The sequence below is a fragment of the Balaenoptera borealis genome (genome assembly GCF_965194805.1).
Source record: "Balaenoptera borealis genome assembly, chromosome: 1".
Lineage (NCBI taxonomy): Eukaryota > Metazoa > Chordata > Mammalia > Artiodactyla > Balaenopteridae > Balaenoptera > Balaenoptera borealis.
The window spans coordinates 10,175,357-10,202,308 of record NC_138860.1 but is presented as its reverse complement, the minus strand read 5'-3'; the positions used below and the strand labels follow the sequence as shown (position 1 = coordinate 10,202,308).

Below are 26,952 nucleotides of genomic sequence, written 5' to 3'. Positions count from 1 at the left end.
GAATTATATCTCAATAAAGTACTGAAACTATTGCAAAGCCTAGGGTGCAGGAAAAAGCGTTAGTCCTCCAAGAAACAGAAAAACCCTGTAGAGTTAAAACTAGACTATATGGAGAAGAATCTAAGTGATTATACTAGAGATGTAAACAAGGGTCAGACATTTCTAGACTTAGAAAACATGTTAAGAACTTTGGGTTTTATTTTAACACTCAAAGAAAACAACTAAGTTTTATGAACTAGGAGAATGACACGATCATCTTTTTTTTTTCTAGAGAGGTCATTAAGGCCGGCATTAAAGAAAATAAACTAGAGAAAAATAAGACAGGAAGCAAAGAGATCATCAAAATGCTGTAGCAGTAATCCAGGAAAAATGATGGTGTATTGGCAGTGGAGACAGAAAGAAATGGATGCGTTGGAGAATAATTTAGAATCAGATACAATGAAACTTGGTGATTCCTTAGAAGGCACAGTGAGGAACACAAAACAGATACAGACTGTGCTTTGGGAGTTAGTGTGGCTAGTTGGATAGATATTAATATAATAAATTGAGAACGTTAAGGTTTTGTGAGGCTAGGTAAAAGGAAGCTACAACATTGCACATACTAACTTTCAAACACGCATTAAATAGGCAAGTGTAGAGGTGGAGTGAGAAATGTATGCTCTGTATGGATCCAGAGCATATTGATTCAAAGTGCATTAAACTTATAAAATACTTATAAAAAATCATGTCTTTACAATTTCACTTTTCACAAGAACAAATGTATTAAAGTTTTCTTTTACAGTTCTCAATAGCATCTTGTATTATTCTTTACAGGTAAATCATAGAATCAGTAAAACTTTTTCTTCTGGATTGAAAGCATATTGTAAATGAAAAAAAAATTTTTTTCATATAAAAAAAGATAAAATTTAATCCATATCCCTTATTGCATACATAAACAAGAATTAATTCCAGAATGACTAAAAACCTAAATGTAAAAAAACAAAACTATAAAACTTTTAGAAGAAAACATAGGAGAATACCTTTATGGTAAAGAAGAGTATCTTGAACAAAACATGAAACGCACAAACTTTGAAAGAAAATATGAATAGATTTTAGTACTCTAAATTTAAATATTTGATATGATGTTCATAAACAAAATAAAATACAAGACAGATTAGAAGAAAATATTTGCAAATGATATAACAGTGGATTATGTATCTAAACCATATTAAAAATATTAATATATTTTTTCCTAAAAAAATATTTTTTCTAAAAACAAGTGAAAAAAGTTTTTAAAGCAAAAATTATGAATTGTAAATGAAAATTTTAAACTTATTTTTGTTGGGTATACAATATGCTGTAAATCACATCACAAGTTAACATCAACATGTACAAATAAGGCAGAAGTAAATATTCAACATTTGATACCCATATGCATTTTTTTTAACACATTTTTTTTCAATTAATTAATTTATTTATTTATTTTTATTTTTTGGCTGTGTTGGGTCTTCGTTTCTGTGCAAGGGCTTTCTCTAGTTGTGGCAAGCGGGGACCACTCTTCATCGCGGTGCGCAGGCCTCTCACTATCGCGGCCTCTGTTGTTGCAGAGCACAGGCTCCAGATGCGCAGGCTCAGTAGTTGTGGCTCACGGGCCTAGTTGCTCCGTGGCATATGGGATCTTCCCAGACCAGGGCTTGAACCCGTGTCCCCTGCATTAGCAGGCAGATTCTCAACCACTGCGCCACCAAGGAAGCCCCCCATATGCATTTTTAATACAATTTGTTTTTCTATAAATCTAACATGTCTGTCAAGCTTTTTAGTCACCTAAAATAATATGAAAACCTTGTTTATTTCCACTTACTCAAGTAAAATATTGAGTGTAAAATTTTAGTGAGGCATAATGATAAAATCCTGTCTCATTAAGATCTTGGCCAATTTTATAAATAACAAAATAATAGTGGAAAAATTTTCCACGTTTAGATTTAAATCAGTAAGTTGTACTTGATCTCAGAGCCAGTGCATTTGATATTGAAGTATTGATTCTACTCTCCTGATAGTTATGGATAATCACTATGTAATATGGTGTTTTAGAAAAGAAAGAGTCTTTGAATAAAAATAAAATTTTAAGAATGAGATTTTTTTATTAGATGATTGACATTCAAATAAAACTATACAAAAGATTATATTTTAAAAACACGATTAATTATATTAGATGATAGTGATTTGCTAAAATTAAGACAATATAAATTTAAGTGCCAAAAGATGCAAACTATTATATATAGAATGGGTAAACAACAAGGTCCCATTGTATAGCATAGGGAACTATATTCAATATCCTGTGATAAACCATAATGGAAAAGAATATGAAAAAGAATGTATATATATATATATATATATATATATATATATATATATATATATATATAACTGAATCACTTGGCTGTACAGGAGAAATTAACACAACATTGTAAATCAACTATACTTCAATAAAATAAATTTTTAAAAAATAACTGTCTTTTAATGTTTTCTAAAGCTTTTTTCTTTTAAAATTGTCATAAGCTTATTTACATTTATTTAATCTTATATTTAATTCTGTGGAGATGTTGCTTGCTTATCTGCTGGATTTTAATGTTGAAAAAGAGAAATCTGAGGTCAATCTTTTTTTTTTTTTTTTAAAGATTTATTTTTTATTGATTGATTGATTTCTATGCTGGGTCTTCGTTTCTGTGCGAGGGCTTTCTCTAGTTGCGGCAAGCGGGGGGCCACTCTTCATCGCGGTGCACAGGCCTCTCACTATCGTGGCCTCTCGTTGCAGAGCACAGGCTCCAGACGCGCAGGCTCAGTAGTTGTGGCTCACAGGTCTAGTTGCTCCGCGGCATGTGGGATCTTCCCAGACCAGGGCTCGAACCCATGTCCCCTGCATTAGCAGGCAGATTCTCAACCACTGTGCCACCAGGGAAGCCCTGAGGTCAATCTTATTTTGATTTTTTTTTGCTTTTTCTTTTTACTTCTAGAGTTTTTTTGTTTGTTTGTTTATTCTTGGGAAGAAAAATAGATCCATTATTCAATAATGGTGGACTAGGTAATTCAGAAAACCTCTGAGAACATTTAGAAAAGATGTAAATAGTATAGAAATCATCTGCCTGAAGTCATGGAAAAGGCTACAAGGCAGTAAAATACTATGTGACTAAGATCCATGAAAAAAAGAAATCTTAGAGAGAGAAATTTGACATTTTGGGGTCTCTTCCTGTTTGAACTTCAAGCCTGGCTTTGCTCAAATACTAAGTAGCATTTGTCATACCTTTAAGGAGCTGTAGGGACAGAAATGGAATGTAGGACACTAATGGAGGAGATGCTTGATAAACCAATCTCACAGTTTGCACTCTGAAGGCATATACCCCGTAGTAAGGGGTAAGGGTGAGCTAGAAATAAAGTGAACCCTAGCTTCTAGATGCCTCAATCCCAGAAACCGAATTAAGAACATCTGAAATTACCAGCTCTTTAGCCTCAGATTAGAGGAAAAATAAACACTCCCTAGGGGCAGAAAACAGTATCTTAACTCTCAAATTATCTTGACAATTTTTGATATAAACTTTCCATAACTCAATTAAAAATAACTAGACACTTGAAAAGTTATGATAATAATAGGATCAATAGATAGCAGAAAAAAAGTCAATAGAAATAAACCAACAAATGACACAGAAAATTAAGATACTGGACACAAACTTTACTAATTATATTCAACATGCTCCAAAAGATAAAAAACTGTATTGGCAGAAAATTGAAAATTACAGATATCAAATGGAAATTCTAGGACTGAAAAAAAATGGAAAAAAGTGAACATTCATGGGTAGATTTAACAGCAGATTAAACAGAGATGAAGACAAAATTATTAACCTGAAAGTTGAATCAGAAGAAAATACCCAGATTGAAAGTTGAAGAGATAAAAATAATGGAAATTAAAAAAAAAAGTTAAGAGTAAAGAATACAGTAACATGTTCTAATGCTTATTTTAATTGAAGTACCAAAAGAAGGGGAGAGAGAAAACAGGACATACAAAATATTTGAAGCAATAACAACTGAGAATTTTCCAAAGCTAAGGAAAAGTGGATAGTTCTGTACATCTCAAGCCAGAATCATTTAAAAAGTCAATCTAATTGTGTCATAGTAGAACAGTTGAAAATCAAAGCCAAAGAAAAAAAAGTCTAAAAAAAATTGAAGTTGAAAAATATCCCCACATTTCCTTCAGTAAAGCATCAGACTGGCAGCTAACTACTGAACAGAAATAAGGGAAACCAGAAGTTAAAGAGGAGCAATATTCTCAAAGTCTTAACATTAAATAACTGTATATACAAAGCTATCCTCAGGAAAAAGATCCATCAAGAATAAAAATGAGATACAAACATATTTGGGCAAACAAAACTGAGACAAACCAACAGTAGCAAATCAAATGTAATACAAAAACTAATAAATATTCTTCACAGAGATGAAAAATGATCTCAAATACACCTTTCGCAAAAAGTAACTCAAAATGGATCACAGAATTAAACATAAAATGCAAAAATATTAAAGCTTAAAAGATAACACAGGGAAAAACTAGACGATTTTAAGATTGGCTATGACTTTCAGATAGAACCCCGAAGGCATAATCCATGAAAGAAATAATTAAGTTGGACTTCATTAAAATTTAGAATTTCTGCTCTGCAAGGCACTATCAAAAGAATGAGAAGAAAAGGCACTGACTGAGAGGAAATGTTTGCAAAAGACATGTCTGATAAAAGATTGTTACCCAAACCATGCAAATAACTCACAAAATTCAACAATAAAAAAATGAACAACCCAATGAAAAAATGAGCAAAAGTTCTCAACAGACAACTCACCAAATACAGATGACAAATAAGCATATGGAAAGATGTTCAACATCATATGTCATCAAGGAATTGCAAAATACAACAATGAGATACTATTACACACCTATTACAAAGGCTAAAATCCAAAACACTGATGACACCAAATGTCAGCGAGGATGTGGAGCAAGAAAGACCATCAGTAACTTTTGGTGGGAATGAAAAATGGTACTGCCACTTTGGAAGACACAGTTTGCCATTATCTTACAAAACTAAACATTCTCTTACCTACTATTCAGCAATCATACTCCTTGGTATTTACCCAAAGGAATTGAAAACTTATGTTCACACAAAAACCTGTATACAGATGTTTATAGGAGAGTAGGTAAGGATAATTAAACTATGGTAAATCCAGACATGGAATTGTATTTAGTACTAAAAAGAAATGAGCTATCAAACTACAAAAAGATGTGGAAGAATCTTAAATATATATGGCCAAGTGGAAGAAGCCAATCTGAAAAGGCTACATACAGTATGATTCCAACTATATGACATTCTGGAAAAGGCAAAACTATGGAGACAGTAAAGAGATCAGTGGTTACCAGGGATTTGGGGGAAGGTAAGAATAAATAGGCAGAGCACAGGAAATTTTTAGGACAGTTAAACTATTCTGTGTGACTCTACAGAGTTAGATACACATCCTCACGTGTTTGTCAAAACCCATAGAACGTACAACATCAAGAGTGAACCCAGATGTAAACTGTTGACTTCAGGTGATAACAATGTGTCAGTGTCAGTTCATCCACTGTAACAAATGTACCAGTGTGGGAGATTAATGTGGAAGGCTATGCATGTGTGGGAGGGGGCAGTGCATGGGAAAGCTCTGTACTTACTGCTCAATTTTGCTGTGAACCTAAAACTGCTCTAAAAACCAAAACTCTTGTTTTTAAAAATATTTTAAAGAAAGATCACAGAAAGTCAGTTATCAATCAGTTCTGAGACATAGAAACTACATAATAATTTGAATAGAGAACATTAAATATAAGTAATAACTAACGGCAATGGGAATTGGGGAAACGAGAAGTTGGCTAAGAAGAAGTAAAGAGAATTTTTAAAAAGAGCAGATATAAGGAGCAGCCACTATAGAGTAGCAAGTAAGAGACCCTCCTCCCCATACTGAGATCAAAGCCTCTCTAGAGAGGGTGAGGCTTTGGCTCACAGGTAGTCAAGTTTTTGTGGTTTAGTGCTAGTGGAACTGGCTAGAAATCTACCGTCAGGAATGTTGGGGGAAGCAGTTCAGAGGGAGGTGTCACAGCTAAGCCATCAGAGAGGGGGGCAGTCATTAGCAGAGAGGTGTTCACCAGCAACACTCTACTGTGACGTCACTCAGTGGGGTGCTGGGGGAGATGGGTAGGGGAGAAGCTGCGCTTGCTGCAGGAGCCGAGCACTAGAAGATCTGCACGAGGCAAATGCTGGGGATAAGGGCACCTTGGAACCAGGAAGAGAACACTATCTGTTCCTCACTGTCTGCTCTGCGCCCTCTGCTGACAAAGTTTAGCATCACGTCAGCCTGCAAAGCCACATTTACAAAGTTCACCTCCATGGCCACAGAACAGGCAATGATGAGTGGATTTGGAGCTGAGAGGCAAGGAGTTGATAACTGGCACCAGCAGGGCTGTTTGTAGGAATGAGAAGCAAGAAAATGGTAAATAAGTGAGTAAATATAAATCAATACTGACTATCCAGACTATAATAATCATTAATTTTGAGCTAAAAAAAAAAAAACATTTTGAAAACAGAATGAAGATGACATGACTATAGTAGCATAGGTGCTACTGGATATGAAATATGATTCAAGTAGTCTACTCACTATTAAAATGGTAAAGAAATATGTAATAACTATGGTAATGGAAGGGGAAAACAAAATTGTTAAAAATACCTAGTTTAAACAAAAAGCTGAAAAGAAAAAAAGAAAATATAAAGAAAAGGCAATACAAATAGAAAAAAATAGTAACATGGTAAATTTAAACCCAAATATATCAATAATTATATTAAATGTAAACAAATGAGAACAAATTAAGTATTGCAATTAAGAATGCTAGATTGGAATTTTTAAAGAACCAAATATATGCTGCTTTGGAGAGATATACCTTAAATATAAAGCAGAGAAATGTAAAGTGTAAAAGGATGAGAAAAAAAAACTGACAAAAACTAACCAAAAGAAAGATGCAGTAACTATATTACTATTTCATAAAACAGACTTCAAAGAAAACACAGAATACAGAGAGATATTTTATAGTGGTGGGTGAGAGTTTTAATTCACCAGTGTATTATAAAAATCCTAACTTCTTATGCTGTTAATAACTCAGCCTCAGAAAGTATAAAGAAATAGAGACTGAATAAAAGAGCTACAGAAAAAACACAATCACAGTGAAATATTGTAATATACCTCCCAAATAAGGAGTAATTATTATTTATAAGAGTATTCAGGAGTGTTCTTGATACAACTTCAATTTACAAAAATAAATTTTTCTATTTACTAGAATCAATCATTAGGAACATAAAAATTTCAAAGGTGCAATTTAATAATACATCAATATATCAAATATCTAGCTATAAATCAATTGAAAAAAGTTCAGGACTTACACACCAAAGACTACAAAACACTGCAGTGAGAAATTGAAAAATCCTAAATTAATAGAGACACATCATGTTTATGGATTATAAGATTTACTATCTTGAAAATATAATTTTTCCCCAAATTAGTCCAAAGGTTAAAAAAACACACAACTGAAGTCCCAGAAAAATATTTTTATGATAATTAACAAGGAGCTCCTAACCTTTGTATGGAAATATGAAAAGCCAAGAGTCAAGACACTCTGAAAGAAAACAAGTTAGGTGGAAAATATCTACCAGATATTAAAGAGCTATAATAAATAAAATATCATGGTATTAACACAGAGACAAGTAGTCTAAAGTTACAGACTAAGAAGACCATAAAAGTCCTTTTTATTGAATATCAAATTTTAAAAAAAGTTCAACATTCAACTATAAACAAAAATCAATTCCAGGTTCATTGTACATCTAAACGTGACAGGTAAAACAATAATGCTCCTAGACATAATATAGGAAGGAGAATATCCTCATGGCCTTGGGATAAGGAAATATACTTTAAGCATGACAGAAGCAGGATTAATCAAAACAGAAATTGATATATTGGTGGAAATTAAAATTAAAATTCTGTTCATCCTAAGAACCTATATGAGAGTGAAAAGGCAAGCCAAAGTGTAGGGAAAACACTTTTGATACATAAAGGCTAATGTGCTAACATCCAGAATATACTTTTTTAAAAAAAAAGAAAAGAAGAACTCTATAGGTCTATATGACTAAAAACCCAATACCGAGAAAAAAAAAAAGGCAAGCATCATGAACATACAAACATGGTAGATGGTACCCAAATGATCAGTAAACATATAAGAAAAGTTCAAAGTCATTTGTCATCAGCAAAATGCAAATTAAAAATGCAATGCCATATACATGTGTGCATCCCTTGAAATAAGGCTAAAAATAAAGACTCAACAAACTGTGTAGGTAAAGAGCAATGGAAAATTTCACACAGTGCTGGTAAAAGTACACCTTGTATTTGTAGTCTGCTAACAAACACAGAAATAGAGGCGCCAGATGAACAGAGAAGCACCATTTCAGAAAGAAATTTCCATGGATAAATCAATCTGGCTTATCAAATGTTGGTTAGTGCAGCATTCATTTCAGCCAGGCCACACCACTGGTGAATGTGGGTAAGCCTCCAGTGGTGGACCTCCAGTTAGGGTGTTTTATTTCAAACTGGCAGAGAATATAATGACCACTATTGGTGGTCACTGTGGTCATTGTGTTTCCTACTACTATGCCAAAGGGCTCTGATATAGGAATAGTTGCTTCTGGTTTCTATCTCATAGATACTTCTATTCTTTGTTTTCAGTGGATTTGAATATCTTCTTTCTTTTTAAAAAATTATTATTATTGCTATTTTAGGTACTGTTTTTTTTTTGTTTGTTTGTTTTCTTTCTCTTTCATCCAGGATAAAGGTGCTTGAAGAACAAGTTTGGAAGCAAATAAATCATGTCTTCTGATACCTTCACCCTATTTGGATAACTTAGTTCAAATATCATCACTAACTTGAATATCTCTGTCATTGGCATTGTCTATAATTTGCGGCTACAGCAATTATGAAAGAAGGAATAATTTATACGTTTAGCTTTGATAAATAAGCCATGAGTTCCTAAGTTCAAATTAATCAAAAAGATAGCCACGTTTGCCACTTAACTGCCATTTGTCATTTATAGCTTTTAAAATGTTATTTATAGTTTTTAAAATATATTTTCTTTCTTCCGTACTTTTTCAAGCTTTACTTTTCAATATCTCTCAAGATGCCTTTGGTTTGTTCCAAAAAATTTGAGACTGATAGGTCAATTTAGTGGAGAAATACAACCAAAAGTATGTCTCCCAATCATAACCCTTAGGTTTGCTCCAGTAGAAGGTTTTCTTTTCTTCACCCTTCCTTCTTTCTGTTTCTTTTTCTTTCATTTTAAATGTCCTTTTGTGCATTATATACTATTTGGAAAAAGTCATCAGATTGTCTTAACTTGTTAACAACTTAAAACATAAATTACCTAAGTACATTTCAAACAGATGCATTTTATTATGTTATGTCCCAGAAACCCAGGAAAATATTAAGTGGACAGATAAGATTTCTGGTTTCTAATTTCCTCCAGTAGTGAAGTCTACAAATTCTTCAAATATTACACATATTATCTTTTCCCAAATGTTAAGAAACTAGTTAGATTTTTTTTATTTTTAAAAAAGCTCTAGGGCTTCCCTGGTGGCGCAGTGGTTGAGAATCTGCCTGCCAATGCAGGGGACACAGGTTTGAGCCCTGGTCTGGGAAGATCCCACAGGCCGCGGAGCAACTGGGCCCGTGAGCCACAACTACTGAGCCTGCGTGTCTGGAGCCTGTGCTCCGCAACAAGAGAGGCCGCGACAGTGAGAGGCCCGCGCGCCGTGATGAAGAGTGACCCCCGCTCGCCGCAACTAGAGAAAGCCCTCTCACAGAAACGAAGACCCAACACAGCCAAACATAAAATTAATTAATTAATTAATTAATTAAAAAAATCTCTAACCCCATTAAAATAATGGGGTTATCACACTCATCACTCATTTAGATAAGTATAATTAGCTAGTTACATTTCATTCTAGATTATTTCTCTTTGGCTCAAGAAATTGATCGAGTGGTACCTAATAGCATATGTTTCTTCTCACAGGCTAAAATAATTACTCCTTTGGGAACATTTTGTTAACTTCATTTATAGAGATCTAAATTCCATCCAAGCAAAACAAAAAAAATGTGATAAATGAAAAACTCGATTGGAAAAATAAGTAGGTAGATGTCTTTATATCTAGTGGAAACAGACTCTAAAAGTGCCATTCCATAACTGTAACGACCTTCCCATTTGGTAGGATATATGTGGAACAAAACTCAGTTGTCAGATGAAGGTGAAAAGAATATGATGTATAGAAATAGTGGAGTCTTTGCCTGGTCCTCAAGGGACTGAAGCAAAGAGGAGAAAAATGTTCACAATGTCAAACACTACAAATACAATGAGCAGCATTTAACACCTACAACAGAGTCAGGGTGTGTTTGGAGAATGTGAACAGCAGTGCTAGGGCATAAAATACATGTTATAAGAAAGGCTAAACTGCTTATAGGAGCTTCTCAATTGGTTCTGAAAATCCCCCAGACCATCTGGGTTAAATAAAAATTTATTTTCCCTCATTCAGATATCTTTACACATTTTTCTTTTCATTATGGTATATTTGTGTTTAATCTAATCTAGTTATATAAATCATCTCTTGTGGTGTAATTTTTTTTTTTTCTGAAGAAAAATTTCCCAGATATAGCTATTAACTTCTCCCTAGTGGAAGGTTATATGTCAGTTCTCTGGTTGATTTTACTCTCCTTTCTCAATTTCAAAAACAGTGATCATATTTACAGATGTGAGGGGGAATTCACTGGAAGCAGACTGTCATTCCTAAAGATGATGTAGGGGAAAGAGATACTAAAGCCAAAAACATGGTGACATTTACTCCAACTGTTCTGATATTTTGTTTTGCACCAGTAAAGTGGAAAATCAAAATTTACATATTATTCTCTTACTTTGCTCAATAAAAATAATTTCATTTATTTATCTACTAGTTGTCGTTACTAAAAAAGTATCAGAAATATAAAAAAGTACAATAAATTGTGAGATTATTTTTGTAAGAGTAATTGTGTGATTAAGTAAAGCAGATAACGTTAATGATAAAAAAAATGTAGATTCCCTTCATTCAAGGGGCAGAAGAGTATCCACTGTTCTATTCTAGGAAATAACTTTTAAACAAATTTCTTGAGAGCAAGGCCTCTAAGTTTTGGGGTGTACTGGACAAACTGCATGATGTTAGACGCCATATCTTAAACTTATCATCCTGAAAATAGAATTTAACAATTCAAGCAGAATAATGAGGAGGTTAACTTTTTCAAATTTCACCTCTTTTTCTTCCCTCTTTAGTTCTCAGCAATTCCCCTCCCCCCCCTTTTTTTTTTCGAGATTATGTGACTCATATCATTTTAGTCTTGGTTGCTCCAGAGACATAGAAGGTGAATGAGAAAGCAATGAAGATCCAATAACTTGGCAAAATATTTATAAATATGACTTCTGGTTTCCAGTCTGACATATAAAGAGCCTGCAAGTCATCACTTCCACTCATAACAATAAAACAACTGAGCAAACTGAAATCAACAACTATTCTTAGATCCATCAGAATTGAGGTGACAGGGCAAACTGCTGCCCTGAAAACTAGACAGACAGATGTATACAGACAATCACAACTTACCAGGAGCAGAAGCCCAGAAGCAGAAGCCCACAGCTGAAGCCAATACCAATAAGAACATTTTAAACCATAATTGACTGATGGCTGGAGGCTCAGTGTAGACTAGCTCGAAAGTTAAAAACTCCAATGAGGACCAGTCTTAGAGGAGCTTCCACATTTTGCCTTACAAGGTTCTTATTGTGAAGATCACAGAATAATTCCCTAGCACTTCCAGCAGGGAGTGGGGAAATGTAACCATTTTGAAATATGCCCAGAGCTTTCTGTTCTCCTTCACAAGGCCTGTTGTGAAAGGAAGCTATTTTACCAGAGTCTAACCCACTGACCTGGGTGTAGAAAAACACCCAACTCCAGCCCCCTCTAGACTTCCACATGGAGAAATACCCAATTTAAGCTCACTGTAAGACACAAACCTAATCATAGGGTTATAGAATGCTTTTCCTCCTCACTCGCCTTACCACCACTACAATAGAATTCCTGTAAAACAGTAGAAGATTCCAGTTAAAAAACTGCAAGCCTCAGATCTGACTTAAGAAGTCTCTAGGGACACCCAAAAACAACAAGAGAGACACAAACAAAGATACAAGAGAAAATTTTACCCCTGACACTAAGGCTACAGCAAACCATATAAACAACCAAACTCCTAGTCAGAGGAAAATGAAAACTTCACACTAAAGGTCTATCTCCCTCAGTTCCTTTTACCTGTTACATCATGCCTGGTTTCAACAAAAAGTTACAAGTCATGCTAAAAGGCAAAAAAACCAAAAAAACAAAAAAACAATCTGATGTTACTAAATGAATAAATTTATAAATTTCTAGATTGATAAATCTGAATGTTCATACATGGCAGAGAATTTAGAATTATTAGACTAGAAATTTAAAATAACTATGATTGCTATGCCAAGGGCTCTAACGGGAAGAGCAGACAACATGCAAAAACAGAAAGGTAATGGAAACAGAACAATGGGCACTCCATGGGAAGAATCAAAAGAAAATGTTAGAAATCAAAAATATTCTAAAAGAAATGAAAAACGTGCTTGATGAGCTCACCAGTAGATTGGACATAGCCAAGGAAAGAATCAATGAACTTGAAGATATGTCAGTAGAAACTTCCAAAATCGAAATGTAAAGAGAAAAAAGAATAAAAAAGATGGAACAGAATGTCCAAAAACTGTATTGTTAATATCAGGAGAAGAAAATAAAAAGGAATAGAAGAAATAGTTGAAGAAATAATGACTGAGAATTTTTCAAAATTAATGACAGCCACTAAACCACAGATCCAGGAGACTCAGAGAACACCAAGCATAATAAATACTAAAAAACCGACACCTATGTATATCATATTCAAACTGCTAAAAATCAAAGACTAAGAAAAAACCTTGAAGAAGAAGAGCTGTGCCTCTGAGTCTTCTCAGATATTAACTATCTTGGACAAGGCCCTGGAAAGAATGACAATTTATAAAATATTTGACATATGAAATATGAAGCAGGTAACAAGGTATTATATGATCAGGTACCCAACAAGAAAAAGTGCATTAGGAGAACACAGACTCTGAGAAATGGAGTATATAGCCATGGTCTAATAAATTAGGTGAGACACGATATTTCTTCTGGCTGATGCATAAGAGCTAGTTAAGGGTTGTTCAGAAAGGTGGATATTCTAGGAGAGAGGGCTGCCTGATGAATTTCAGTCAACAAGTATGTATTTTGTTTCTGTTGTTTGCAAGGTACTCGGGAAAGTGCAGTGGATCATAACAATGCATCAGACATAGGCCTGTTTTTAGTAACTTAGAATCTATTGGGAAAAAAATGGTAGCCTTCATATAGAAAGAGCACATTATAGTTAGAGTCAGAGATCTGGGAATCTCTTAAACTCTCTGAAATTAATCAGTTGTGTGGCTTGGGGACATTATTTATTCTACTAATGAACAATTTATTCCCTTGAAAGATAAAAATAATCACACATTTCTTGTGTGTATTTTGTGAGGACTAAATAAAATATATGTGAAACTACCAGGCATATATTCACATGTGTGCTTGTTGAATTTTTTGACTGTGGCATTAAATAATGCAAGAGTTTAAGAGTAAAACAAGGCAGCCATAGAGTTAATCTCCGAGGGGTATTTCCAAAAGCTGTGACTTCAGGTAAAGGTCATGTTACCAGATGATGCCCTTCATTTGGGAAGACTTTCTTTAAAAAAATGGCACTTTAATTGGATATTAGAGGATATATAGGGCTTAAATAAACAGAGAGAAGGGAAAAAGACATTGCCAGTGGGAGGAAAGTTTGCCTGACTGAGAGCCATAACAAAAACGTAGGAAGATTAACTTATCTAGAATAGACATATCATTATGAACTCTAGTGAGAGATAAGACTCATTGCTTTAAAAAGTTTATGGGACTCTAAGGCAGAGAAGCACTGATTGTAATGACCTATTAATTAAAAACTCACAATGAAATCAAAGATGCACTGATAATAGAAAATAATAATGTGCCCATGTTACAGTTCTATATTGAAAGGAAGAAGCAACAGGATGTTAAAACAGGTTTCCAACATGGGAGTTATTTGAGGAATATAATTTTTGCTGTTGTGCAGAGGCTATATTCAGTTCAGGAGAAGTCACAATAGAGCATCTAGCTGGGAGATTATTGCAAATGGCAACATGGCGGTAAATACTCATGATGGTAATGCTCTTGCACACCTATTCCCTCCTCAAAGCAACTCCAGAAACTGTATTTCTAGGGAGTGACATTTTAAGAGACAGGAAGAAGCTTTCAAAAGTGTAGTTTTCTCTACCTATAATAAACACTTCAGTGATGAGTGCAAGGCTGTGAGCTTAAAAAGGTGGACAAACTTTTATTTTTTTCATGTTAGGAGGAAATTTTTAAAAATCAGAAAATATGTTAGGTTTTATATTTTAATTGGCTTATTATTTCTTTTACTTTTTTATACAGAATATTGATCAATATCTGTGATTTTTCCATTTTCCTACTTTTCTCAGTTAACCCTTTTTAAAAGGTAAGAAATATTCCAGGGACTTTAGGGTTCCCTTTTTTTTCTTTTTGATTCAAGTTGAGCCCTTGAAAGCCCACTTCACACATGAAAAGCACATAAAAAAATAGGTAGATAGATTTCTCTCTTGTAAACTTTCAACTTAAAAGCTTCCAGATGGATTATAAATTAAAAATGGATTAAAAATGGATTATAGGTCAGATTTGGCCCATGGGCCATAGTTTGCCAAACCCTGATCCAGAGAATGTGGTTTCCTGATCAGGAAAGATGTTCATATTCGCTTGAGAAAGAAATCAAATCATATTCACTGACTTTCCCAGGGCTATTTTAACTCCCATACTCTCTATTAGAAAAATTAACAATCTTGACTCTTTGTAGAATAGCTCACTGGTCTACCATGTTGATGACTTTATGCTAAGTGAACCTAGTGAACAGAAGTATCAAGAACATAATGGATCCCCTGGTAAGACACACATATGCCAGAGGGTGAGAGAGAAACTATACAATAATCAGAGTCCTGCCCCATCAGTAACATTTTTAGCGGTCCAATGATCTTAGGGAGGAAGGGGACATCCACTACACGGTAAAAGACAAGTTACTACATTCTTACCACTATGAAAGAGGTATATGGTGGTCCTTTTTGAGTTTTGGAGGCAATAAGTTTCTAGAAGTATCTTTGTAATACATCTTTAAGCCATCTGTCAGGTGACTCCAGAGCTTGGTGTCTGAGGGGAAGCCAAAAATGAGCATTTCCACACACAGCTCCACTCAGGGGTGGCCCTAATGACATGGTGAAGAGAAATCATCCCAGTGGTAAGAACTTTAAGCAATACACTTGATTACCTCCTTTTAGGGAGGAATAAGTGGTTGAGATAAAGATGCGTACAGGTTGTTGGGCAATGGCAAATGGCTTGGTTAGTTGGTTAGAAACTAGAAGGAACAATACTGGAAGATTGAATAAAGGAGTTATGGTGAAGAGGAATGTGGGTGGGTCTATGTGAATGGACCTGAAATGTGAAGATTTTTATGTGTCATGCCAAGGTTCACAAGAGAACATCTACTACAGAGAAGATACTGAACAACCAGGTGGATAAGATGACTTGTCCAGTAGATGTCAGTCTTTGTCTTTGACTTCTGTCTTTAACCAGATGGCCTCTGTATTTGACTATTCATTGCTTGCACAATTAACCAATGAGCAGAGTATCTATGTTAGCAGGGATGAAGGCTATGCGTGAGCACCAAGGCAAGGACTCAGTTTTACCAAGGCCTTTATAGTTATAGATATTGCTGAATATCTGAACTTACAACAGCAGAGAACCACTTTCAAGCATGTTGTATACATCAAACTTCATCTTTCATGAAGGGAGCAATGATTCATCCTTATTGCAACTGAAACTTATTCTGGAATGATGGGCTTTTTTCCCCTTGCCAAAGCACTACTATCCTAGTCCTGACAGATTTACTGGTGTGGTATACTAAATAGTATTGCCTTAGGCCAAGAAAGTCATTTTATAGCAAAGGAGATGTAATAATGAACTTGCACCTATAAGATTCACTAGTCTTATCATAGAGTATATCACCCAGAAGTTCATGCCATGAATTTTAGAATGAATACTCAAAGGTTCATCTAAGGTAACAACTAGGAGGAGACACTCTGCTGAGTTGGAGCAATCTCCTTCAGAATGTAGTATAAACACTGAGTCAACGACAGTTAGATGGTGCTATGTGCCCAGTACCTAGAACACATAGAACCAAGAACCATGGGGCAGAAGTAGGAATGGCTCTTATCACCACTCTCAGTGATCTATTTGGGGAATTTTTGTTTCCTTCCCACGCAACTTTAGGTTCTAAAAGTAAGTCATCCTAGTGCCCTGCGTTGCTGAAGCAGGGGGATGCTTCTTCAACCAGAAGATGCAGAAAGAGTTTCATTAAACCCAAAACTACAACTGATACCAAATCATCTTGGGCACTTCACACCAATGGACAAGAATACAAAGAAAGGAATTACTATCATAAGTATCTAGAGTGGATGACTCACATTGAGAACAAGGAGAAATATGTCTTGGAACTTGAATACTATGCTGTGGCGTCTCTTGATGTTCTCATGCCCAGTAATAATACTAAGGAAACAATTATAGACACCATAGCCTGACAAAGGCAAGGTAACCAGAAATTCATACCCCTCAGGGATAAAGGTGTAGGTCACACCACCAGGCAAACAACCTCTACCAGGAGAAATGTGTCTTATCTCATGTCCCCTTGATGTACCTGAGTGCACCTGAAATTGTGGTTTCTGACAGGGATGTGTGAGGGATGGAGATGTTCCCAGAGCAATCTTCTGCCCAGTGTGGGAGTCTGTACATCAGTGTCCTAGGCTCCCATTGCCTGGTAAGATAATTCAGAGGCAAGTTTCTCAGAAATTCCCCCAATGGGATTGAGTCCCAGTTGACTATAGTGATAAACCATTAATAAATGCACATTTATTTGGCTTTTCTCTTGCCCCTATTTCTGTTTTCCCTCTTTTTCTTTCATACTTCCTATGATCACTCCTAAATAAATTATCTGCATTCAAACATTTGTTTCTAGGTCTGCTTTGGGGAAAACCCAATATAAGTCATATAGTATCTCAAAATATGTAATATACAAATTAAATATACGTAATAAAGTGAATATATAAATATATATATTCAACAAGGCCAGTTACATCACTTTATATGGATACTGACTATACCACTTCTTCTCAGAGGCAGGTCTTGCCCAGCAGTCATGTGGGTTAAAGGAATATGAGAGTCATCCTCTGATCCTAGCAATAGGAAACATACTAAAAACCTTTGCAACCCATAATGAATATATACATTATATAATTAGATCAGCAAATCAAGCAGAGAATTTAAGGTCTAAATGGAAGACAATTAAAATGGTCTCCATTATTCATGCTGAGAGACTGATCCTGGACAGCACATGCACTGCAAGAATTGTTATAAAATAAAAGAGAAAAGAGCCTGCACAGTTGGACCAATATCACATTCCCTGGCATGTTCTTGGAAGGGCTTTTAAGACAGAAGAATTAAACCTACAGAATTAAACACTGGAAAACTGGTTCCTTCTGCTAAAGCAAGAAGAGCATTTAAAACCTATGTAGAGAAGGTTTATTAGGCACCAGGAATAATCTAGATGCCTTTAAATATGCATATGAACTGAAATAATGTGTTAAAGGCTAAGAGTTTCCATACTTTGTAGAAATACAAAACATCATTTAAAATTTCCATTTTCTATCCATATATACATCAAGGGTCACGGTCAAAGCCTAAAACTTCTTCAGTTATAAAACTCTCAACATTTAAAATTATAAATAATTCTCAATAAATCAAATGCTAAAAAATGCACTCTGTATTAAAATAGAGATGAAATAAATGATTACCAAAGTGAAGAGTTTAGAAAAATCAAAGGATTTAAATTTGTGATATTTTCAAGTCGTTTTAGTCCAATTTAATTTAGAATTTACTGAACTGTTTTGTTTTACATCACTTTGCTTTTCTCATTCCAGAGTTTTTCTCTCTTTCAATTCCATTTGTTATAACCATGATATTAACTAAATAATCTACTCTATGACACTGTAAAGTTAATTTAAGTTTCTTTTAAAATTATTGTGGTCATTTGGCCTTAAGAACTTTCATTTGGTGGCAGATACTGAGTGGCTGAAGGGGGGAATGAAAAGGGGTTTAAATGCATAACTTTATTTGGGTGCAAAAACCACAGTAAAAAAAGACAAAGGGAGGAAAATGAAAGAAATATTAAGAACTGTACTTTTTCTGAGCTACTCTTCAATTTAATATATATTTTATAAGAATTTAGAAAATCAGACTAAATTATTAATAGTAAAAATACAAATTTATAAACAATCATTATACTTGTAATCTCCCAATAATTTAAAGTACAGTGCATATTTTTTTATTAAAACTCAACAGTTTGAACTAAGTAAATGAATTTTATTTTAAAAAAGTTACCATTCTTGTTACTTATAGAATAAGAAATTAAAAGAATTAAAAATCTGGATTTGATTTTAGGCTACTGTCCAGAGTTAAATTTTTAGTCGATATCCATCTCCATAAATATATCACATAATTCATATTATTTTATGTTTCACATCGGAGAGGGATTAGACAACCTCAGAAGTATAGAATTGTTGCTGAATATTGAATTTTATAAAGATCTGAACCTTTTTATTACTGATAAAAAGCAAAGTGTCTATAGATGAAACGATTCTTACAAGAACTATGATGTTGTAAGTGGAGTGCCCCAGAGAGGGTCTGGCCCACTCCTTGTTTTGCAAACAAAGAAATCTGCATTTAGAGACATTTAATAACAATCCTAACTGATAGAAAATGGAATATTAGATAAAACATCTCCTGAATTCTTTTTACTATACTGTCTTAAGTGTAAAAAAGGATCATGTTTTTTGTATCAGATAGTAATGATTTCTGACCCCAAACAGATAGGAAGCAACACTGATGGAAAGAAAAATATCATTTTTAAGGTTATGGGAGATAAGCTCCGAGCTTTCAGTAAAAGTGGTTCAAAGTTCCAGATTCACATTTGATAAACAACCATAAAGTATTGTTTTCTTCAACGTGATTTTTCAATGATTCTAAGACCAATCTGTGAAAAAAATGAAAGATGATGAAAATGAATCATGAAGATACAAAGCAGCATTACCCATTTTATATAACCTTGTTCCTTAAGAATGGAGGGGTCAAAAAATGTGAACAATAGATTATGAAAGAAAAAGAGTCATATCTATATTAGGTGTTGTTAATCACCCATATTTGTGTGATTCTTTTTGGCTTCAAATTTTCAACTACTTTATCTTTACTTGTTTCACTTTTTGCTTCTCACAAAAGGTGGTATTTAACTGAGAAACATAACCTGGTTCTATATATAACATGACCTAGAAAAAGTAGGGCAGTTGATGTCAAGGCGACACAAAAACTGCTGTTATCAGCAAACCGTAACTTTCTCAAAGGAATAAAGGCCATTTTCTTTAAGAGTCTCACTCTGAACCTACACTTAGATAATTTTTTAAAGAGACAATTGGTTTACCAAACTCCCATCTTTCTTTTCTCTTGGTTCCAGTAAAGATGGCTCCAAAGTAAGGGTTATTTAAACAGCCCCTTCTCATAGGGCAGATGTGGACCTTCTCTTCCTTGCAAGCCCTTCCTAATTTCAGGGCCCATCAGATGTTGCTTTTTTCATGCTGCCTCTATTGCAGTTGACAGAGAAGACATCTCCCATACTCTAGTCTTCTAACAATTCGGATATCTCCCTAACTCGAATTAGTAGGTGAGCACAAATTGAAAATAACATTTACTTGCCACCTAGCAGGAGGAAGAAAAGCAGTTTTTTGTTTTGTTTTTTTTTAAACCACAACCAAAAACAAATTAGGAAAGGCATTACTTTTGTTGGGGAGGAAGAAATTTTCCTCTACCCTTTTAGGTTCTTCTGGTTGCTCTAAGAATTTAATTGATAAGAGACAGATTAACAGGAGAAAATAAAACAAAAGCTTAGTAACATGTACACATGGGAGAAACCCAGGAAAAGTGAGTAATTCACCAGAATGGCTGAAACCCTCACCTTAAATACCATCTTCAGCTGAAGACAAATGAGGATGTTGTGGGTAGTGGTTTGGGACCTCAAAGGGGAGGAAGGCAATGCACATGGAGGTGGAAAAGTAAGTGTTTGGTAAATAAATGTTTGCTGAGCCTTGGAGAGATGGGACACAGAGAGGACCCTGATCTCTAAGGGCTTCCCCCTCCACACCTAGCCACTATTCATTACAGAGATCTCTGGTGACAGCTCTCTTCCTGTAATAAGCCCTCTACGTAAATCCTTTCAGGCTGCTAGCAGGAAGGTCAAAGTTTCTTCCTGAGTCTTTGAACCTTGATTGTTTTCAGCTCGAAATAATCCACACACCAAAGAGACATTTTAGGGCAGCAAATTTTGTTCCCCTTAGCTTTTGTTTTCCTTTTCATATTTTCAGAAAAAAAAGGACATAGCAGGTGACAGAGTAAAACCAAGGAATCGTTGAACAATAAGGAGCAAGGAATCAAAAAAGTGGTCATATATATTTATGTATTTGTATATATGCACATCTATATGTTTGTATTTGTATATATGTGTGTGTATACATATATAATATTAAAGAGGGAAGAAACTTTAGAGAGAGATATATGATGACATTTTCCCCATTTTATCATTGTAACTAAGGCCAAGCCACCTTGAATTTAACCTAATTTATGCCTATAGTATAAATATAAAAAATTTCAAGCTGTTCTGAGGCAAACATGGAAGCATATAAAATGCTAGTCTGAAATCTGATATTTCAGATTTCAGTGACTTAGGAGTTGAGATTGCAAAGCTACAGCAGTGGTCTTAGACTTTGCAGAGCAAATAAAAAAATAGATGCATAAAGCAATTGCAACCAAAGATATAAAATGATCTTTCTTAAAGGCTTATGAAATGGCCCATTTAAGAAGAAAAAAGTTATTAACAATGTCAAATAAATTGGTCTCTTGATTTTTAGGAATTTGTGTTGTTTCCTATGAATCTTTCTCAAAACCGCAATACACATTTCACCAAATTGTCATGTCATCAATACTTCATGATTTAAAGTATTGATAAACAGTTAGAAAAATTAAGAATATTCATGGCTTAAATATATAATAGAGGGATACTGAGCTAAGAATAAAAATCGGTAATTAGCTTTATAAGGCTCACAAGTCTATGTACTTTTCATTCACGTCCACAAATTTTAACGCGATCGTGGGACCTACACAGCCACGCAAAAACATCAGAGGACTTAAACATCTTCGCTTTTAAAAGATTTAGTGTAGGGCTTCCCTGGTGGCGCAGTGGTTGAGAATCTGCCTGCCAATGCAGGGGACACGGGTTCGAGCCCTGGTCTGGGAGGATCCCACATGCCGCGGAGCAACTAGGCCCGTGAGCCACAACTACTGAGCCTGCGCGTCTGGAGCCTGTGCTCCGCAACAAGAGAGGCCACGATAGTGAGAGGCCCGCGCACCGCGATGAAGAGTGGCCCCCGCTTGCCGCAACTAGAGAAAGCCCTTGCACAGAAACAAAGACCCAACACAGCCAAAAAAAAAAAAAAAAAAAAAAAACCAACAAAAAAAAAAACTATTAAAAAAGATTTAGTGTAACATTTGAGCTAAAACTTGATCATTTTTTATAAAGCAGCATCTGCATGCTACTTTCAAAATGCCTGAAATTTGGATATCTTTACAGAAGTTGCACATAGTGAAACACAGTATTCCCGATAAATTCTTGTAGAGAGTGTGGTCCCTGGAGTCAGCTGGGGCTGCGGTTGGAAGGCAGTCCCTAACTTCTGTCATTCATGAGCTCTCCAGTAACGTCGGCCCCGAGTTAAAAACTCCCACAGGGAAGTAACGTTAAGAGAGGAATGGAAGGGAGTAGTGGGAAGGTCCATTGACTGCCCTTCAATTTCCTGAAATTGCCCACTCAGAATTCTTATTTCGACGTTACAAGCCTCACCTTCTCAAGTGTGAAGCCTGAGTGTGCTGAGCTGACATAAGGTACAGGGAGATCTCCCTCAGCGCTGCACGTTCAGGAAAAAGGAGGGACCATCTACCTTGAACAGAGAGAGCAGCCGCACCTAGGTGTGTACCTTTATCATGAGGATGGAGGAGGAGACGCTGGCCATGGGAGCATCTTAAAAGCAGGCTGGCTGACTGTTTCATCTGTGTGAGCATCTGGCCCTTCCACATGTCAGAAGCCTGGCTAAAGGAACTACATTAAAAACCGCCCCATTTACTTCTTCTTACAAACATCTTTTTAAAAATAATGTTTGTTTGTTTATGTGAATCATCTGGAAAATCAAACGATATATCTTAATGTTCTTAAAACAAGAAGACCTCCTTTAAGTTTCATGTAATGTTTTTGAAAAATAGAAGGATTAAAATTCTCCATGTGTGAAAGCATTTAGCTAAGGGATATTATTCTCTTTTACAGAACATAGTGTTCTAGGCAGATAGTAGCTTTTTCTTAGCAATTCAGACTATTGTGAATTTAAAGGCTTGTGTCAAAAAATAAAAGGCATTTGAAGCTAAAATGATCCAGTGTCCTCTCATCCAAAGCACAGGTAGACTGTAAATAACATGCATTGTTACCTTGGTTGTGGAGCAAAATTAGTCTGGAAAAACCTAAGTGTGTAAAATATGCTTTAAAATTTTTCTCTCATATAATTGCCATGCTTCCTTTGTTATCAATATAGAAAATCTATGCAGTTTCTCTTGGTTATTTAGTATTCTATAACGTGTCTTATTCCCATTTCCTTTGGTTTCACGTGTAAAGCATGTACTTTGGGCTAGCACAAACAGAGAGACAATATATTAGAATATTATTCAGATCCCAGCTGAAGTGACTCAGGCCTTTGAGTTTTAAATAAAATGGTTTCGATTACTGTATCCTGTAATTCCGTGGGCAATTCAACGCCCTCACAAGTATGTGCAATTTCCAGGACTGACACTTGCTCCACATCCTTGTACCTAGTATTTCATTCTCAACTTAAGGTTCCTCTCCCTCTCTCCCTCCTCTCTGTGCCCACGTAGATGTGTAGCTCCACCTCTTTAATTTATTCAAAACAAACAAAAACAAGCCTTTACACAAGGCATTTTGCAGTATGACAGACTGTAGGGAAGTCTGGGGCTGTAATGGGGATGAACACACAGCAGCACCAGCAGTTATAAGTATTAGATGCCACCTTCTCTCTCTCTCTTTGTAGAAGTCATTTACTGACACCCAGGAGGATCAGCTTCTCTGCCTCAAGACTTTCTCACCTTTGTACTTCCCTTCCTTCATTAAGCAGAATAACTGAGCTCCGTACTTTCCACTCAGCTCTGAGCTTTCCTTTGTATGAACGTGCCCTGATAAGGCACATCCATCAAGAGCTTTCTTCCACCTCCATTTCTTAAAGGGAAAGGAGCAACAGAACAATTTATTTTCTCTCTCTTGGTGGCACTCACTATGGTCACTGGTGCTGTCCCTGAAATATTTCTGACTTTCCTCCTCTCCAGATACATGGTGGGGTTGTACTTCTAGGCCTCAGTGGTTTCATGTGATTCATGAAACAATGTAACATGTTCTGAAAAATGAGTCACGATTGGTGAATATCACTTCTGAGCAGGATCATTTAATTTCCACTGTGAGACCCTCTCTCTTCCCCCTGCCAGGTACCAGCAATGCTTGCGAGGCAGGTGCCTCAGTGCACCTGAGTGACTGCGAGAAGGAAACACATCTGCTGACCCACAGTAGGGGTGTTGTGTAAGATATGAACCAGGAGACCTTCAAGATGGCAGAGGAGTAAGATATGGAGATCACCTTCCTCCCCACAAATACATCAGAAATACATCTACATGTGGAACATCTCCTACAAAACAACTACTGAACACTGGCAGAAGACCTCAGACCTCCCAGAAGGCAAGAAACTCCCCATGTACCTGGGTAGAGCAAAAGAAAAAAGAAAATACAGAGTCAAAAGAATAAGGACAGGACCTACACTTCTGGGAGGGAGCTGTGAAGGAGGAAAAGTTTCCATACACTAGAAGCCCCATCGCAGGCAGAGACGGGGGGTGGGCAGTGGGGGGAGCTTCGGAGCCACAGAGGAGAGCGCAGCCACAGGGGTGCGGAGGGCAAAGCGGAGAGATTCCCGCACAGAGGATCAGTGCCGACCAGCACTCACCAGCCCGAGAGGCTTGTCTGCTCACCTGCCGGGGCGGGCGGGGGCTGGGAGCTGAGGCTCGGGCTTCGGTCGGATCCCAGGGAGAGGACTGGGGTTGGCGGCGTGAACACAGCCTGAAGGGGCTAGTGTGCCACAGCTAGCCGGGAGGGAGTCCAGCAAAAGTCTGGAGCTGCCAAAGAGGCAAGAGACTTTTTCTCGCCTCTTTGTTTCCTGGTGCGCGAGGAGAGGGGATTCAGAGCGCCGCTTAAAGGAGGCTCCAGAGACGGGCGCGAGCCGCAGCTATCAGCACGGACCCCAGAGACGGGCATGAGACGCTAAGGCTGCTGCTGCCGCCACCAAGAAGCCTGTGTGCGAGCACAGGTCACTATCCACACCTCCCCTCCCGGGAGCCTGTGCAGCCCGCCACTGCCATCGTCCCATGATCCAGGGACAACTTCCCCGGGAGAACGCACGGCGCGCCTCGGGCTGGTGCAACGTCACGCCGGCCTCTGCCGCCGCAGGCTCGCCCCGCCTCCTCCGTACCCCTCCCTCCCCCCGCCTGAGTGAGCCAGAGCCCCCGAAGCACCTGCTCCTTTAACCCCATCCTGTCTGAGCGAAGAACAGACGCCCTCAGGCTACCTACATGCAGAGGTGGGTCCAAATCCAAAGCTGAACCCCCGGAGCTGTGCGAACAAAGAAGAGAAAGGGAAATCTCTCCCAGCAGCCTCAGGAGCAGCGGATTAAATCTCCACAATCAACTTGATGTGCCCTGCATCTGTGGAATACCTGAACAGACAATGAATCATCCCAAAATTGAGGTGGTGGACTTTGGGAGCAACTGTAGACTTGGGGTTTGCTTTCTGCATCTAATTTGTTTCTGGTCTTATGTTTATCTTAGTTTAGTATTTAGAGTTTATTATTATTGGTAGATTTGTTTATTGATTTGGTTGTTCTCTTCCTCTTTTTTTTTTAGTATAGTTTTCAGCGCTTGTTATCACTGGTGGATTTGTTTTTTGGTTTGGTTGCTCTCTTATTTTTTTTTTATTTTTAATAATTAAAATTTTTTTTATTTTAATAACTTTTTTTTTAATTTTACTTTTTTTTCTTTCTTTCTTTCTTTTTTTCTCGCTTTTCTTCTGAGCCGAGTGGCTGACAGGGTCTTTGAACTCCAGCTGGGTGTCAGGCCTGTGCCTCTGAGGTGGGAGAGCCGAGTTCAGGACATTGGTCCACCAGAGACTTCCCAGCTCCATGTAATATCAAACGGTGAAAGCTCTCCCAGAGATCTCCATCTCAACATTAAGACCCAGCTCCACTCAAAAACGAGCAAGCTACAGTGCTGAACACCCTATGCCAAACAACTGGCAAAACAGGAACACAGCCCCATCCATTAGCAGAGAGGCTGCCTAAAATCATACTAAGGTCACAGACACCCCAAAACACACCACTGGACGTGGTCCTGCCCACCACAAAGATGAGATCCAGCCTCATCCACCAGAACACAGGCACCAGTCCCCTCCACCAGGAAGCCTACACAACCCACTGAACCAACCTTACCCACTGGGGGCAGACACCAAAAACAACAGGAACTACGAACCTGCAGCCTGCAAAAAGGAGACCCCAAACACAGTAAGTTAAGCAAAATGAGAAGACAGAGAAGCACACAGCAGATGCAGGAGCAAGGTAAAAACCCACCAGAACAAACAAATGAAGAGGAAATAGGCAGTTTACCTGAAAAAGAATTCAGAGTAAGGATAGTAAAGATGATCCAACATCTTGGAAAAAGAACGGAGAAAATACAAGAAACGTTTAACAAGGACCTAGAAGAACTAAAGAGCAAACAAACTGATGAACAACACAATAAATGAAATTTAAAATTCTCTGGAAGGAATCAATAAGAGAGTAACTGAAGCAGAAGAACGGATAAATAACCTGGAAGATAAAATAGTGGAAATAACTACTGCAGAGCAGAATAAAGAAAAAAGAATGAAAAGAATTGAGGACAGTCTCAGAGCCACTGGGACAATATTAAACACAACAACATTCGAATTATAGGGGTCCCAGAAGAAGAAGAGAAAAAGAAAGGGACTGAGAAAATATTTGAAGAGATTATAGTTGAAAACTTCCCTAATATGGGAAAGGAAATAGTCAGTGAAGTCCAGGAAGTGCAGAGAGTCCAATAAAGGATAAATCCAAGGAGAAACATGCCAAGACACATATTAATCAAACTATCAAAAATTAAATACAAAGAAAAAATATTAAAAGCAGCAAGGGAAAAAAACAAATAACATACAAGGGAATCCCCATAAGGTTAACAGCTGATCTTTCAGCAGAAACTCTGCAAGCCAGAAGGGAGTGGCAGGACATATTTAAAGTGATGAGAGGGAAACACCTATAGCCAAGATTACTCTACCCAGCAAGGATCTCATTCAGATTTGACAGAG

General features: G+C 36.6%; 1 protein-coding gene and 1 long non-coding RNA gene across 2 annotated transcripts in view; one reads left to right on the top strand and one right to left on the bottom strand.

The window, feature by feature from the left end:
* The window catches only part of LOC309630376 (uncharacterized protein), a gene marked incomplete at its 5' end in the record, with an annotated part of 1,321,579 nt that overhangs the window by 709,095 nt on the left and 585,532 nt on the right, over positions 1 to 26,952 (bottom strand). The gene's annotated exons all lie outside the window — the stretch shown is intronic.
* LOC309630687 lies at positions 1,742 to 6,463 on the top strand. The gene is made up of 2 exons (XR_014245886.1): positions 1,742 to 2,630; positions 2,948 to 6,463. It is a non-coding gene; the product is annotated as an uncharacterized lncRNA (long non-coding RNA).